At 38.5% G+C, this 18,395-nt stretch overlaps 1 pseudogene; it reads right to left on the bottom strand.

Moving 5' to 3' along the window:
• The window catches only part of LOC141679460 (uncharacterized), a 196,804-nt pseudogene that overhangs the window by 134,428 nt on the left and 43,981 nt on the right, over positions 1-18,395 (bottom strand).

Here is an 18,395-nt window from a genome sequence, read left to right as displayed (position 1 = left end):
TCTTTGTGGTTTGATGATGTCACAATCCTTGGCTTCTTGTACAAGCTTGTCTCTTGGTCGCTTATTTGTTTTACGGTTCGCTTAACTTTCGTTCTCGTTCGTCGTTTGAGGGATCATATCTGGGATCTTATTACTTGGGTTCCCCTAAATCTTTCTCAATATTTTATATTCCTTTTTATGATCCCCTCTTTAAATCCTTGAATTTAAATCCTTTTTATCCTGTCACCTTATACTCAATTCTTTCGGTATCTGGTGGATTTTCGGGAAAAAATCAAAGTGTTCGGATTTGGATTCTGACGATCTTTACATACATTTATTTACTTTATCGAGTACTAATACGATCTTAGAATTTCCATAACAGTACTCCTATATAGCATGGTCTGATAATTTTCCTTAATCATCATCAACAAAAGTTACTATTCATCCGTGTTTCAAAATTTTCCAAAAATTGGGGTTATTACAGTCTCTCCTCGTTAAAAGGATTCCGTCCCGGAATCAGATAGAAAATGAATAGGGATGCTCTCTTAGCATTGCACTTTCTAAGTCTCAAGTAAATTTTCCCACATTGTGGTTCTACCACCAAACTCTGCCTAGTTTGATAACCCTTCTCCTAAGCACTTGTTCATTTTCGATCTATAACCCTTTCTGGTTGCTCCATATAGGTTACGTCTGGTTCATGCCTATGCGCTCATGTGCCCCTATTTGTCTGGCTTCCAAATTATACTTCCTTAACATTGATACGTGGAACACGTTATGAACTTGCTACAGGTTCGGGGGTAGGTCTAGCTCATATGCTAACTTCCCAATACGTCTTAATATCTCCAAGGGTCCAACACTTCATGGGCTTAGCTTTCCTTTCTTTCCGAACCACATCCATCTTTTCCAAGGGAATACCTATAACAGCACTAGGTCCCCTACTTCCTATTCCTTGTCCTTTCGTGTCAATTCAACATACTTCTCATGTCCATCTTGGGCTACTACCAGCCGTCTTCTGATTAGATCTATTATATCCCTGGTCCTTTGGACCACTGCTGGTCCGAGCATCTTGCGCTCTGCAACTTCATCCTTACATAAGGGAGATCGACATTGTCTTCCCTCAAGGATCTCATAAGGTGACATCTCGATAATGACATATGATCTATTGTCGTAAGAAAACTCAATCCGCGTTAAGTGATCATTCCAAATTCTTTCAAGTCTATTGCACAGACTCTCATCATAGCTTCTAGCATTATAGCTTTTGCTTCTCAATACTCCTTCTTTTCTGGTTCGTAAGCATTACTATCTTCCGTACAGAATACTATTCTAGATATACCTTTACTCGCTAGAGTTTATAACCTTTTAATAACCACGTCAACCTTAATATCACGAACGTGTTTCCATTCCGAATACCACCATAACTTTACTACTCCTTTTTCAGCTGTTTCTATTTTCCAAAGTTTGATCAATCATATAGAAGTAAAGGAATTTGTTGAGAGATCACTATGATCATGAACACTTTTTCTATTGCATAGTTAGTATAGAAGGTGGCCAGCCTTTAGTACTTGACAAGCAATTAAACAACATGTGGTATCCTACTAGGCTTCTATGACATAGATAGATAGTCATTCGACAATACCTCCCCTTCTGGAAGGGTTGTTCTTCTCAGCTTATATGAAATGAAAAGGAGAGAAAAGAACGAATTGAAGAGAATTGTATATATATAAAATATACTGCCACAAAATATCTGGCTTGGAATCTACCTCTGAACTATAGAGGTTTGTCACAAGAGAACAAAACATATATATCTATATCAATATCCAGTATTATCACATCGCATTTCACATGCTTAAATATTTTTGCTATTCCGTCCATCATTCTATGGACCCATGCTCTTCCTCGAGCTTATACTCAATCACCTTTGAAACTCCCTTGACAGCAAAAATTGAATCTCGGATTTCATTCTAGATATCATAGTTACTAGAATCCATTGCTATTCCGTAACCTTCTTCGTATAGTAATACTACTCTTTATCGATAAGAAGGAATAAATATATCATAGGTAAATGATCGCCTTAGTTAGTCTACCGATGATTACTTATACATCACCACAACCCGATTAATGGTACCCAATCTCAACATCCATTACACTACAACTCTCACGGTTGTAATCAGCTCATTATTCAAAGAATTGTTGCTGCATTACTATGGTCCACCACTGACCTACTGTAGTCATTCGTTTTCCATGAAGTCTTAATAGCTAACCGTAAGGAGTCCATACATATCGTATCGAATTCTTCTAAGGAGGTAACATGATCACCGTTCATGATTTATGAAGAACACTCCTGAACTTGACGTACATATGACATGAAGCAGATAAAATTGCAGAAGAGTTTCAATGAAAGCAACGATAGCAGGTTAATACCATTATTAACCATATGTCTTTATTAGGAGACATCAAGCTCAAAGGTTCATTTAGTCGTTTCGTAACATGGTCCTGGCTTATCTCAAGATATGACCTTATAAGATAGATAGCCCGCTCACGGCGATTACATAAATTAAATCTTTACCAAACTACTATCACGGTTGAGTATCGCTTAATCATCAGAAGGAATGTCAATCTTCCACACCATAATATAACCTTCATGGCTTTAACCATTATCACTGTATTTCTCTGGCACGAGCGCCTATAATTGTCCTCTTACACTTAAAGTGTCGGCCACCTCCTTGGCCTTTCCTGATAGTAAAATTTCCTTACAATCAATGTCTTTCAAATGATCTTCAACTAAATTTTCTACCTCATTTCCAATCACTGCTTGTGTGAAAAGGCTCTTCCTTACGCTTTGGTGAAAAGAAAAAAAATATCACCATTTTTCCATAAGTTATTGCCTCGGTCTTTTAGAGGTTAACATTGTCACGACTGACTCTCGATCATACTTAGGACGTCTCTTATCTTGGGTCCTACTTGTTTTCACCAATCTCGACCTTCATTGGGTCGATCTATACTTTCTTATGGTTCAACACGTGACTACCTGGAATTATTATAATTATGTCATATTTCCTTTATCAAATTTCTATTCTTGAGAACTTTGAATATTACCTTTCTCCTTGTAAGACCTCTAAGGTTATCCTTGAATCATTTCTCCTGTATTCCCTAGATACATGGCATATCAAAATACCATTTACTAATACTAGAACCATTGTCTATATACTTCTGAAAAATTTCCCCACTGATCCTTAAAGGTTGTTGTTACCTTAATCCTTTCCAATTCATACTGTCAAAACTCATACTGTCCCTATTAAGGGCGAAATGCCAACCTTTATGCATTCCCCTAGGATTCATTTCAAGTTATCAAAGTTATATCCTTAATTCCACCTTTAAAAAGGTACTTACATCCTTCCATGGATAAATCAAGTCATATATCACTGATAAGGTTATCTTATTCAATCATTTCCACCTCGATATTCTATACCAAATTTCATAATAGTATCCTTATCCAAATTGAGGTCAATCCATATGGCCTCCAAAAGATAACAATGGTTATCCGCTTTTCTTGCCTGATTTAGTAATGATAACATGGATGTTCTAGAAGATATTGGTCGTGTTCAACATGAACTTCTTCTTAATAAATCCTTATTTACTTTTGTTGTTTATCTCAACAGTCATCTCAATATTGGGATATCTTTCATACCCGGCGTCTCCCTTTCTGGGTATCATGCCCCCGGTCTTACACTTCACTTTCTTGAAGGTCACTTCCTTCATCCAATTTTCCTAATTTCTTACTTTCTTGTCTCCTCAGTCTATTCGCGTCTCCTTGTTTATCCTTCGGACTATCTCAAGGTTTCCTCGAATCCTCCCAACTTAAAGGGGATAAAAATATATGTATCTTTCATGCCTTCATCCATCAGCTTTAACTCATGGCGAATCACTCTCATCCTGATGATTACATACTTTTCTATTTCTATTGCTACGAGTCTTTAGGGTTTCCTCGTATCTAACTCCATTATCATTCCTCCAACTCTATTTCCTTTATATTCCTTTCCACTTCAGTTTCTTTTTATCTACCTCTCTCTTGCAATCATTTCACGAACCCACTAATCATTGACTTCAAACATCACGTCTATCTGGGATTCTAGTCCTCAGAACAAATCTTGACAACTTTTACGATCTTAGATTCATAATTTATCATACTCGTCCGCCTTTGTTTCGGCTCTAAAGCTTCTACACTATTTCCATAACCTTGGGAAGTCCTTTCCCGAAACAATTGATTGAACTTTAATCAGTTTATTATAACCTCTGGCTTCGTGCCTTTCTTGGTCTTTCACCAGTGGGTGGCCTCTCTCTTAGGAGGGTAAGTGACAAAAATAGTCTTTTGTGATTCGTCCATCATTTAGAATCTCAAATGATTCCTATATTTCCTTTAGCCAGGCTCTCGCCTCTACTGGGTTTGCTTGTTCCTTGGAACTCTGAGAGCTTAGCGACTTAAAGGTCCTGAAAGAATTTCCCACCGCACTGTCTCCTCAGGGTGGTGGTTGGGGATAATAGTCTAAGTTCTTTTTAGACAGGTCCATGAATTGCCGTATAGGAGTACCGTCTCAGGTCTCCTTTCCTTACTCGACTTTTTGTTTCCTTAGTATGAAATATTTCATCCTTCTCCCATACTTGGGGTTATCTTATACGATAAAATCCTTCTTTTTCCACTTCATTATGTTATGGGCTCTTTCTTTCTTAATGAAAATCTCCCTGACTATCACATTCGGGGTTTGCCCTAAATCTTATTCCTCGAGCTATGGATTTCATCTAAGATCCAGTCCTTACGCTCTTAAACGTTTGGAACCCAAATTCTGTAGGAATACCTCGTTATTCCCTTATCATATGTCTCGGTATTAATCTCTTCTCTATTTGTTGGCTCTCTGCCTTCATTCATCACTTTTTCTTGGCACAATATGATCTTTTCCAATAATTCGGGTTGTATTGCAATCTCAAACAGCTTTTCGGTACCAGCTCCGGTTACCTTCACTTCTATTTCCATTTTCTCAAAATCTCTTATCAACTCTCCCAAAGACATTTTCATCTTGAGTCTCTCTTTTATACTAAGGGCATTTAGCCACCATTTTGGCTTTCCCTGGATGATAAAGAATCTCATAATCATAATCCTTGATTAGCTCTAACCACCTCTTCTGGCGCATGTTGAGCTCTTTCTGCGTGAAAATGCACTAGAGCACTTATGGCTTATGTAAATATCGCACTTCTCTCCATACAAGTAGTGCCTCCAATCTTTAGGGAAAAACTATTGCCACGAGCCCAAGCTCATGGGTGGGGACATCGAATTTTATATTCCCTTAATTGTCTTGACGCATACACGATTATCTTGTTGTGCTGTATAAGAAGCACCCTAATTCCTTATGCGAAGCGTCACTATACATCACAAAATCTCCTTTTCCATCCGGCAATGCCATCATAGGGGCCGTCACCAATCTTTGCTTCAGTTCTTGAAAGTTGTTCTCGTATTTCTCTGTCCATTCGAACTTCCAGTCTTACGAGTAAGCGCGTTAAAGGGGCTACTATCTTTACAAACTTGAACGAACCTCCGGTAGTGACCGGCCAATCCTACCTCTGGTAGTCGCCCTAACCATGGTTATCAATTCCTCAGTGGTCCTTTATTCATTCTTTTCAAGGTCCCCCACGGGATCCTCCTCAGCAACAATCCCTTCTTGGACAACATCCTCAACCGCTACATCCTCAATATGAACATCATCCGGTCCTGCGTCAGGACGCTCTATTGGATCCACAATCCGATCTCCAATTAGTAATAAAACATCATCGCGCGGTTGCTCCTCAACCTCAGGGTTCGGAGTCCCGCTACCATATACTATAGCGAACTACGCTTCTATCACAATATTTATAAGGACTCCCATAAGGGTTTTAACTGTCAGTACTACGTTAGGTAGCCCGACTATGAACTTGGCGAGAGTTCTTATTATCTTAGTGAATTTATTATTTTAACGTCACATCATCTCCGAGCTTTATAACGCTTAGCTCTGATACCATTTCTGTAACACCCCCAAATCCGGGGTCGGGGATCCGGGTTGTCACGAGTTCCATTTCCCTTAATAATACTTAATCTTAATAATCAACCAACTACTGCGTACTGTGACCCCACAATATACACACACACACCACAAGTTATAGTATCAGAGATGAATACCAAACAATAACACAAGTCATTTTATTCCACAATTATAAGTCATTACACCTCAAAAGGGTTTCTGAATAAATTTACATATTCTTTGCCATTATTACAATTCATAAATATACATAAGTCTGGTACATCAAAAGTTGAAAGCCTAGCCTATTGGTAGACCCTACCTCAGCTACAACGGCATCAACGCCTACAGGAAACTGCGGAACATTTCCTATCCGCTCGCGAATTGGGAGCTTGATCCTGTTCATCTTGTCTATCTGTTGTTGTGTGATGAAAGAAGAAAGCAAGGGTGAGCAACAAGCCTACCGAAATAATATGTATTATAATTAAAAATATATGAGCATTCTCATAGTACTCATGAAAGTCTTGGTCAAGAAGAAATGAACCAAGTTTGTTATTTTAATGCGACGAAGTCGCAAAATATTCAGTATACATATATACTTCTCAAATCTTTGAAATCCTCTGACATGTATAATATACACAGAGTTCCAGTTTATAACTGTATAAAATATCGTTGCAAGGTGATCTCATATATCTAACCTTGTCTCAACGTTTTTCTGAAAATCTTTGTCATGCATAAGATAATCATTTACTAGATATAAGTTGAAAAGATGAAGTTACAAGATACTCCCATATACTTATATCTTTTCCGAATACTACTTGAACTACCACCGTTCAAGTTATAATTAGTTTCAAAAGTTCATCACACAGATGAGACTACAAGATAATACTTGAATAGATTCAATCTTTGAAATATTATTGAATGAAATGAAGTTACAAGATACTGCATTAAGTCCCGATATATATATCCATATATATCTCTCATACATTTCCTGAAAACCTCTGTCATGTAAAGTATGAACAAAGTTGCAATATCCAATTAATTTGGAATAAAAGAATTTTGGCATAAACCCGATATCTTGCTGATCAGATAAAGATACCAATAAGTAACCTTTTCTACTAGTAGATGGATGAATCCCCCACCGGTCATCACCCTGGCCGCATTAGGACCTTGTGCTGGACCGCCACCCGGCCTCTTACGCGTTGATGGACTGCCACCCAGCCACTTACACTTTGATAGACCGTACCCCGGCCTGTCGCTTATGCCGACTCAATTAGATGGGCTTACTTCCCGAACATTGGGCAAGTAATCAAATTGTTTTCTCAAAACAGCAACCTCGTTGCGAATGTAAAATACACCACAGAGCCGGATCCCTCAGGTTTTGAGCGAGTATTTAAATCCCCTTCGAAAGGAAGATCTTAAATATAAAAATGAGTTTTGGGATCCGCTCTAACTTTTAAAAATCATTTTGAAGACTCGAAAACATTTTTAAGAATGTTTGGAGTAATGCTGATTTTTTGAAATAAATCAGTCCCGATATATTAGGAAATATCTGAATATTATTATTTAAATAATATTCCCATAAAGGATAATCTTTATAAAAATAATTGAAGTAGAAGTTTTAAAACTTATACTTGAAATGAATAATAAATAACCCAAGATATACTTATACGAAAGTACGATCTTTATTTGAATAATCGAAAATAAGTCTGATTATCGAAACATGATTCTTTAATAAAATAAAGAATATTATTTAATAAAATAAGCTGAATCATAAGTCCTCGAATGAATATTCAAAATAATATTCATTAAATAGAATAAACAGAGTCATAAGGCCTCGAATGAATATTCAAAATAATATTCATTAAATAGAATAAACAGAGTCATAAGGACTCAAATTAATATTCAAAGTAATATTCATTAAATAAAATAAACCGAGTCATAAGTCCTCGAATGAATATTCCAAGTAATATTCATTAAATAAAATACACCGAGTCATAAGTCCTCGAATGAATATTCCAAATAATATTCATTAAATAGAATAAACAGAGTCATAAGGCCTCGAATGAATATTCAAAGTAATATTCATTAAATAAAATAAACCGAGTCATAAGTCCTCGAATGAATATTCAAAGTAATATTCATTAATAAAAATAAAGTTATCGAATACACCTTATTCGATAAAAGTTTTGAAAATTATATCTATATATATATATATAAATATAAATAATATACTCGGGAACATCGACTCCCGGTTTTAGAAAATGTTCACCTTTGGGTCCCCTATACTAAGGGTATACGCAACTACTGCTTATCTCTAGCATAGGTATTATGCAACTTATAAGCATTTGAATTGATAATAGAATATCAAGATTACAAAACAGGCATGCATATATATATATATATATATATCATATCACATGCTCCAATATATCGCAAGACTTTGCTAATAACAATCATGCACTTATCACAAGATAATGCATATACATATATACATCACAACAACAGTATAACGGGTAGAAAACTTGCCCGAGTGTTCCCGGATAGACTTAATATTAGAGTGGGTCCGATAACCTATGAACAACAAAATAAGTCGGAATTAAACCCCGGTCGCTTAAGAAACTCGACTTTAACCAATTAGACTCTAACGCTCGCTTTTGCGCTTAACGATTCACTTAAGTCGCTCGAGTATCCTCGGCTCCACCATTTTTAATAAATTAACCATTAAGAATTTTAAGGCAATTCTTTTGCGAGTCTCCTACCAACTGCCTAACCCACTTTACATAATTGTTTCATACTACAATTAGTCATTTAAGGGCCTTAACCAAGGTTTTAAAGTAATGCGAGGTGTAATGGTTCGTTCGCGAAACGCCCTTTCTTAAAACGGTCGTTTCTCATAAACCGTACATCGGATTCTAGCGAACCACATATCAAAATGAAGCTCGTAACATGAAATATCTAAACATGGAAAAGTTAGAATCTTTCAGTGAGTTCACGGGTCCTAAAGTTAAGAAAAGAACAGTTAATGAAAATCGGGCATTATGACATTTATGTTTACGCGATTTCCAATTTAATTAACACTCTAAATTATCATCAGTTCACTCACAACCACCAATACAACAATTTTCAACCATCATACTACAAACTCAGTCCCCAACTCCAAGTTTTACCAATTTATCCAACCAATCAAAGACCCAATATTCAAAACCAATACAAATCCACCAAAACTACTTATAATCAAAGATCAAGCCTTAATACTAACAATGCTTCAATAAAACTTGATGGAATCATAAAATCAAAGCTAGGGTTTGAAGTTGATACCTTCCTTGGTAGGTGTTAAGTTTCTAGGAAGCCTTAGGCAGCCTTAATCTAACCTCCTACAAGCTTGATCTTTCCAAAGAAATCAAGAACACAAAGTTAGGTTTTGAAGTTTCTAAAAGTCAGATTGAAATAACTGTCAAAACGAGGGTCGTACCTTGCTTATTTGGATGAGACTTGTGAACAAGAGTTGTAGGCCATCTCAATACCTTTCCAAAGAGCTATAGAACATACTATTTGAGTGCGTATTGAAGGAGATATGGTAGTTTGAAGTTGATGCTCTGGTTTTGGCCGAGAGCTTGCTTCTTTAAAATGAAAAGTCAAGTTTGTGTTATGATTTTTTTGTTTTGTTTCTTTGTTTATGGCTTGGCTAATTTTGAGGATTTACCATGGTAAAATATGAATGGCTCACAATCAACCAATAACACACTTCTTTTTGTCATGCTTAGGTCATCATTCTTATGTCATCCAATTGCCACATGTCTCTTCCTCGTGGTTTGATGATGTCACAATCATTGGCTTCTTGTACAAGCTTGTCTCTTGGTCGCTTATTTGTTTTACGGTTCGCTTAACTTTCGTTCTCATTCGTCGTTTGAGGGATCATATCCGGGATCTTATTACTTGGGTTCCCCTAAACCTTTCTCAATATTTTATATTCCTTTTTATGATCCCCTCTTAAAATCCTTGAATTTAAATCCTTTTTATCCTGTCACCTTATACTCAATTCTTTCGGTATCTGGTGGATTTTCGGGAAAAAATCAAAGTGTTCGGATTTGGATTCTGACAATCTTTACATACACTTATTTACTTTATGGAGTACTAATACGATCTTAGAATTTCCATAACAGTACTCCTATATAGCATGGTCTGATAATTTTCCTTAATCATCATCATCAGCAAAAGTTACTATTCATCCGTGTTTTAAAATTTTTCAAAAATTGGGGTTATTACAATGCTAGCATGACAAGTTCTAAATCCTTAAATTCACTTTCACTTCATTAAGAATTAACACACTATCTTATAAGTTCGCAACGCTCATAAGACGAATACGCACAACCAATACTAGGATATCATATAATCACCATATACTAAGGCATCAAAACAATTTAACTAAAGAAAGCCATAAATAAATCCGCTAGAACCCACGATAACGATTATCCCATAATCGGACTCATCATCAACGTGGGTTCCGATGAAAATATGATATAACAAACGTAGTCTTTATAACGAATAAATAACAAAGTATAACACAAGAGTATAGGTTCAACAAAACAAGAAATGAGCATCCAAAATTACAACTCAAAACAAAGATTCACAAGAATAAACTAGATCGTCTTCGCCTTTGTTGATTCGTGCTATAAGTCTCTGGACGTCTTCTCCTTAGCTCTGAAGCATCTCTCCCTTTATTTATTAAAAATGACCTAGAGTTGTTTATATAGTAGCCCTGATTAGCATAGAACCCCAGAAAATCAGTCTTCTATTCAAAACAGGAATTCGGCATCCCGACCTGGCGCGGCCGCACGCTTGATCAGCGCAGGCGCGCTGGCTCTCTGAAGTTCTGGCGCGGCCGCGCGGTTGATCAGCGCGGGCGCGCTGGGCTTCTGACAATTTTTTTTTCTTTTTCCTTTTCTTGCAGCCTCGAGCCGGACTTCGCGAGCTTTTATTCCAACACCACCTAGACACTATATTAGCACCAAAACAATGCTAATTCACCCGATTCACAGATTAATTCCTGAAATGCAAAAATACTAGAAAACACGTTAAAACACTCAACAACCTGAGTACAAACGCATCAATTCAAAGCTTATTAGAGAATTATAAAGTGTCATAAATGCCACTCAACATACCCCAAACTTGAGTCGATGCTTGTCCTCAAGAATAAACAGACTCAAAGAATAAGAAATAAAAATGCATGAATACAACTACTATGAATGCAACGATCCCCATTGAATAACTAAACCAATGGACAAGCAATATCTCAGCAAATGCAATTATTCGCATAAAGATCAGTCAAACCTCACAAATCAACTTACAAACTAAGTGCGACTGCTTACAGATGTACTATCATAACTTGATCAACAATCAGGACTCACTACTTACCAAGACAATCGCAAGCTTATAAATAGAATAAAAGCTAGACTCAAAATAACTTATAACACTTCAATTCTTATCTCGGAGCTTAACATGGATTCATGCTTTTATTCACAATAAAACAACACAAGTATGCTTATTTGATCGTGCAATGAGTGAGGTCCACAAAAGACTTATACAATAGTACCCATATAGCGAACGTTAGGTTAGCGGATCCCAGACTATAAAAGCCTTAGGTCACTAAGCACAAAGTCCCCTAAGAACTTAATAACTCGAATACTAAAAAGCCCACTCGTGATCAATTATACATAACACTTATTTATTTTTCTTTTTTTAACGAATTTCTGAATGAGTGTGTTTCGCTCCATCTCGCTCAACCCTAGACTACTCATAAAATATGAGTCGGCTACTAGCCATTTGACACCTAGCCAAACAATTAGCAATGAAATCCAATTTTCTCCAATTTTTAAATTTCCATGTCTTTTATTATTAAGAGAATATCCTAAATTCTAAATATAAGCAAGCGATTAAACCTCAACAACAAACAAACCATGACTATGATCTAGCACTCTAGCAACCTATAAGACTTAGTGAAATACAAGTGTCTCTAGCATGCAAATTAATCCAATAAGACTCATCATTACTAAATACGACATCATTACACTCACATCAATATCACCAATTAATTGGAAAATTATCTAAGGGATCATGTCATAATGCAAATGCATGAAACTATATGAACCAAATATCATAAAACTACCACAAATAAAAATAAAAATAAGAAAACTTCATGGCAAAATATGCAACTATATGAACTAAAATATCATGTAATATGCAACTATATGAGACTCACACAACACTATATTCCTTCAACTACTACCCCCAAACTTAAAATATTCATTGTCCTCAGTGAAAGTAATAGTAAGGAATCAGGAATACCTACTGCAAATCAGAATCCTCACCCTCAACGGGAGGAGTGTCAGGCGTGTTTGGAGGCGGATACACTGAGTCCTCACCAAATACTGGCCACTGGATGTCAACTCCGGTGGCTCTGAAAGCTGTCCCAAGTGCCTGGGTGAGATCGTGTGCAAACCGACTATGGATGTCGTGCATAGCATCCATCCTCCTCGCGAGACGCCTATACTGCGTCGAACTCAAACTAGCTCCCATATCTGCTCTTGCTGCCTCCTGCTGCTACTGCGACGAACCAGCCTCCTCTCCATACTGAGCTCTCCAAGCTGCTCGACGGGCATGATGAGAACCTCCCGCCATAGCTTCTTCCATAGGCACACCACCTGGAAGATGATCATATGAATACCCAAGCCCCTTAGGATCGGACTTCCCTCCATACCACTCCTGCATGCTCAACAGTGTAGAACTGTTGATATGAGCGCTGGGAAGCTGCAACTGCTCATGTGTTGGCCAATAAACACCAACCGCCACGTACAACTTCGTCACTACGGACGCATACAGAATATCACCTATAGTAACTCATCTCAAAAATCTCAAAATCTCCTAATATATCACCATCCCCAAATCAATATAATCACCCTGAAGGATACCCCATAGCAGACGATCACGCTCCATAGTAATCTCATGCACATGCAAAGATGGCATGATGTTAACACAAATAAATGAGTTCCAAGCCCGTGCAAACCTGTTCATGCACGAAGCAGGGAACGTGGAGTAATCAGTAGTGCCCCTCTTGAACTTTCAATGAGTTTTAGGGACACATAGAGTAGCAACGATGAGATCCAAATCAAAGTCCTCCGGAGTCTTATCGTTCCAAGTGTCCAGACCCACCTTCCTCGCAGGCTGCTCAATCACCGTCCTGATAGCATCAACACTATACTCTACAGTCCTTCCCCTCACCACCGTGAAACCATTCTTCTCCGCCTTGGAGTTCGCATAGAACTCCCGCACAACACTTATGGGCACAGCAGCGGGAGCCTCACAGAAAGGTTCCCAGCCCATCTCGAGAATCATCTCCAATAGCTTACCATCCTTCCCTGATGGCAGAAACCCCCGCTCCTTAGAAATAGGCTTCGAGAGTAGCCTTGTGTACTCCTCCTCAGCCTCAGGAGTCCTGGGCCTCACACCACCTGCAGATGAAGAATCGGTGGTGTTACTTCCAACTTATGTTCTTTGTCTCTTGGGTGCCATCGGGATGGCAGAAGAGAGAATAAAAGCTTAAGTGTTTAAAGAGAATTTGTGTTTGAGAGTTTGTGATATGATGGAGAGGTTGTTTATAAGTGTATGTATTTATAGGTGGAGAGGTGTGAATTCTATAAGGAATAGAAGTGGGAATTGATTGTGAGAAATGTGGGAATAATGGAATTGATTAGGAGAGGGAATTATGGGATGTGGAAGAGTAAAAATCGGGTTGGAATTGATTTTGGAGTAAAAGTCCCGATTTTACCTTATAAAACTCCTGAAATAATTTTTTTTTGAACTGGACCCTGCGTGACCGCGCGGGCGCGCTCACTCTCTAGAAAATCAGCGCGGGCACGCGCTAGGACAGCGCGGACGCGCTTGGTTACTGGAAAAACGGCACGGGCGCGCGCTTATCGGCGCGGGCGCGCGCTTGATCAGCGCGGGCGCGCTCAGCTTCTGTAGTTGGCCCTGAATTTTTTCCTTTTTCTGAATTTTTTGTGTTTTTTCCTTTCTTCTTGCTTCTTCTACCTACTAATGTACAACATACTTGGGTTGCCTCCCAAAAAGCGCTTCTTTTACGTCGCTAGCTCGATGTAGAATCTTGAGATCAAATGGATAATAAAACAACACTAACCACCTCGCGGTTTACCGTGTCACCATAGTAATGCTTCAACCTTTGACCATTTACCTTGAATGCTTGGCCCGGATCATTCTCAAAATTTCCACCGCTCCATGTGGAAACACAGTTTTGATTATGAAGGGCCCTGACCACCTTGACTTCAACTTTCTAGGAAAAAGACGGAGACGAGAGTTGAATAAAAGAACTTGTTGCCCCGACACAAATGATTTGAGCACTAGACCCCTATCGTGCCACCTCTTGACTTTCTTCTTGTATATTTTGTTGTTCTCATAAGCTTGAAGTCAAAATTCGATGAGTTCATTCAATTGAAGCATCCTCTTCTTTCCAGCCACATCCAAGTCAAGGTTCAATTTCTTCAAAGCCCAATAAGCCTTATGCTCGAGCTCCACAGGTAAATGACACCCCTTACCATAAACCAACTGAAATGACAACATTCTCAATGGAATTTTGTAAGTTGTTCTATAAGCCCAAACAGCTTTATCAAGCTTCAAAGACCAATCTTTCCTCGATGGACACACCACTTTCTCTAAAATGCGCTTTATCTCTCTGTTAGATACCTCAGCTTGACCATTTATCTGAGGATGATAAGCCGTAACAATGCGATGATTCATATTATACCTTTTCATCATAGCAGTGAACTTGCGATTGCAAAAATGTGACCCCTCATCACTGATTATGACTCTTGGAGTTCCAAACCTTGTGAATATCTGCTTGTGAAGAAAATTAAGCACCACTTTCGCATCGTTCATTGGCAACGCCTTAACTTCAACCCATTAAGACACGTAATCAACTGCCAACAAGATATACTGATTGTTACAAGATGAGATAAATGGCCCCATAAAGTCAATTCCCCAAACATCGAAGACTTCAACCTCGAGAAGCACATTAAGAGGCATCTCATCCCTTTTGGACATATTACCCACACGTTGACATCGATCATATTTCTAAACGAACTGATGAGCATTTTTAAACAAGTTTGGCCAAAAGAAACCTGCTTGAAGAACACGAGCCGCTGTTTTTTCTCCACCATAATGTCCTACATAAGCCGTTGAGTGGCAATCTCGCAAGATTCCCCACGTTTCGCTGTAAAGAATACATCTCCTGATGATTTGGTCAGCTCCTTGGCGGAAACGAAATGGCTCATCCCACATATACCACTTCACTTCATGTAGAAACTTCTTTCTTTGAGCATAAGATAAGTCGGGAGGCATGATATTACTCACAAGGTAGTTCACAATATCTGCAAACCACGATTCTTCTTCTTGCACTCCAAACAGCTGCTCATCATGAAAAGATTCATTTATCAATGTCATATCCAATGAAGTAACATTAGGATTCTCTAAACGCGAGAGATGATCAACGACTTAATTTTCAGTCCCTTTTCTTTCCTTGATCTCTAGTTCAAATTCTTGGAGCAAAAGAACCCATCTAATCAATCTAGGCTTCGAGTCCTTCTTTGAGACGAGATATCGAATTGCAGCGTGATTAGTGAAAATTATCACCTTAGTCCCAAGTAGATAAGATCGAAATTTCTCAAAACCATAGACAATAGCAAAAAGTTCTTTCTCCGTAGTAGTATAATTCAGTTGGGCACCATTTAGGGTCTTACTAGCATAGTAGACCATATGAAATATGTTGTTCTTCCTCTGCCCAAGAACTGCTCCAACTGCATAGTCACTTGCATCACAAATCATCTCAAAAGGTTCATTCCAATTAGGTGCAGTTATGACCGATGTCGTGATTAAACTCTTCTTTAATGTCTCAAAAGCTACGAGGCACTCGTCATCAAATTTGTAAGGAACATCTTTCTCTAATAGACTGCACAATGGCTTTGAAATTTTTGAGAAGTCTTTGATGAAATGCCTGTAGAAACCTGCATGTCCAAGAAAACTGCGAATTCCCTTAATAGAAATAGGTGGAGGAAGATTCTCAATGACCCCCACCTTGGCCTTGTCCACCTCTAGACCCTTACTAGAAACCTTGTGCCTGAAAATAATGCCCTGACGCACCATAAAGTGATAATTCTCCCAATTGAGAACCAAATTGGTCTCAACACACCTTTTGAGAACATATCCAAGATTTTGCAAGCATTCATCAAAAGAATCGCCAAATACTGAGAATTCATCCATGAACACCTCCACATTATGGCCAATCATGTCAGAAAAGATGGCCATCATACATCTCTGAAATGTGGTTGGTGCACCACACAGACCAAACGAAACTCGTCTAAAGGAGAAAGTACCAAATGGACAAGTGAAGGTAGTTTTCTCCTGATCTTCTGGAGCGATACAAATCTGATTGTAACCCGAATAGCCATCCAGAAGACAATAGTACTCATGACCGGCCAACCTGTCAAGCATCTTATCAATGAAGGGCAAAGGGAAGTGATCCATTCTAGTGGCTTTATTCAGCTTCCTATAATCCATACAAACTCTCCACCCCGTGACTGTTCTAGTAGGAATAAGCTCATTCTTCTCATTTGCTACCACAGTAATACCACCTTTCTTTGGCACACATTGAATCGGGCTTACCCATGAACTGTCAGATATAGGGTAGATGATCCTTGCATCTAGCCACTTAAGAATTTCTTTCTTCACCACTTCCTTTATGATTGGATTAAGTCTTATTTGTTGTTCGACCGTAGGATTGCTACCTTCCCCTAGCAGAATTTTATGCATGCAGTAATAAGGGTTGGTTCCCTTGATATCTGCTATGGTCCATCCAATTGCCGATTTGAACTCTCTCAGAATCCTCAGAAGCTTTTCATCATCACTACCTGAAAGGTCAGATGCAATAATAACAGGCAGAGTAGATGCATCACCTAAAAATGCATACCTCAAATGCTCAGGTAAAGGCTTAATCTCAAGAGTGGGAGCTTCCTCAATAGATGGCTTGAGGTGTTTAGGAGCTTTGTTCAATTCCTCCATTCTAAGAGATTCAAAAGGCATATCATTTTTCCTTTTCCAGGGAGAAGCATTCAAATATTGTAATTATTCTTCACCTTCGTCATCTTCACTATCCAAATTCCCCAACAAGGCTTTCTCTAAGGCATCAGACCTTAGCAATTGATCAAGTTCTGATGTGACCACCGAATCGACCAACTCCATTTTAAGCATTCCTCATTATTAGTAGGAAATTTCATAGCATTGAACACATTAAAAGTAACAGAACTCGCATTGTGAGCTCACCCTTCTGCACATCTATCAAGGTTCGACCAGTCGCCAAGAAAGGTCTCCCCAAGATTATGGGAATCTTCTTATCCTCCTCGAAATCAATAATGATGAAATTGACAGGGAAGATGAGTTTATCAACCTTGACCAAGACATCCTCCACAATACCTCGCGGATATGTAATAGAACGGTCGGCCAACTATAAGGTCATATAAGTCGGTTTGGGATCAGGTAAGTCCAACTGCTTGAAGATTGTCAAAGGCATCAGATTGATGCTAGCTCCCAAGTCACATAAGCATCTGTCAAAAGACACTTTTCCAATTGTACATGGAATAGTGAAGCTTCCAGGATCCTTAAGCTTCGGAGGTAATTTATGTTGCAGCACAGCACTGCATTCCTCCGTAAGAGCGACAGTCTCTAAATCATCGAGCTTCACTTTTCGAGATAGAATACCTTTCATAAACTTTGCATAACTAGGCATCTGCTCAAGAGCCTCAGCGAAAGGTATGTTGATATGAAGTTTCTTGAACACCTCCAGAAACTTCTCAAATTGCTTGTCCAGCTTCTTCTTTTACAGCCGCTTAGGAAAAGGCGGTGGAGGATAGATCTATTTCTCCATTATATTACCCTCAGGCGGAGTGTGCTCAACAGTAGTCTTTCTTGGTTCCACTTCTTCATCCTGCTGCTCTACTTCTTTCTCAGCCCCAACTTCTTCAGTCAACTCTTGAGTTTGTTCAGGATTTACAACCTTTCCAGACCTTAAAGTGATTGCCTTTACCTGCTCCTTAGCTTCCCTCTTTCCTGGCACTTTAGTGTCACTAGGTAGTGTACCAGGCTGGCGATTTAGCAAGGCGTTGGCAATTTTCCCAATTTGATTTTCCAAGGTCATGATAAAAACAGCTTGACTCTTGCACATAAGCTTTAAGTCCTCTAATACAGATTTTTCATTGGCTTGTTGCAGCTGGAGTTGCTGTCTATGTGCATATTATGGTTTCTAAA

The sequence above is a fragment of the Apium graveolens genome, chromosome 8 (genome assembly GCF_009905375.1).
Source record: "Apium graveolens cultivar Ventura chromosome 8, ASM990537v1, whole genome shotgun sequence".
In the NCBI taxonomy this organism is placed as follows: Eukaryota; Viridiplantae; Streptophyta; class Magnoliopsida; order Apiales; family Apiaceae; genus Apium; species Apium graveolens.
Note: the sequence above shows the minus strand (reverse complement) of the source record. Positions and strands in the feature narration are given on the sequence as shown.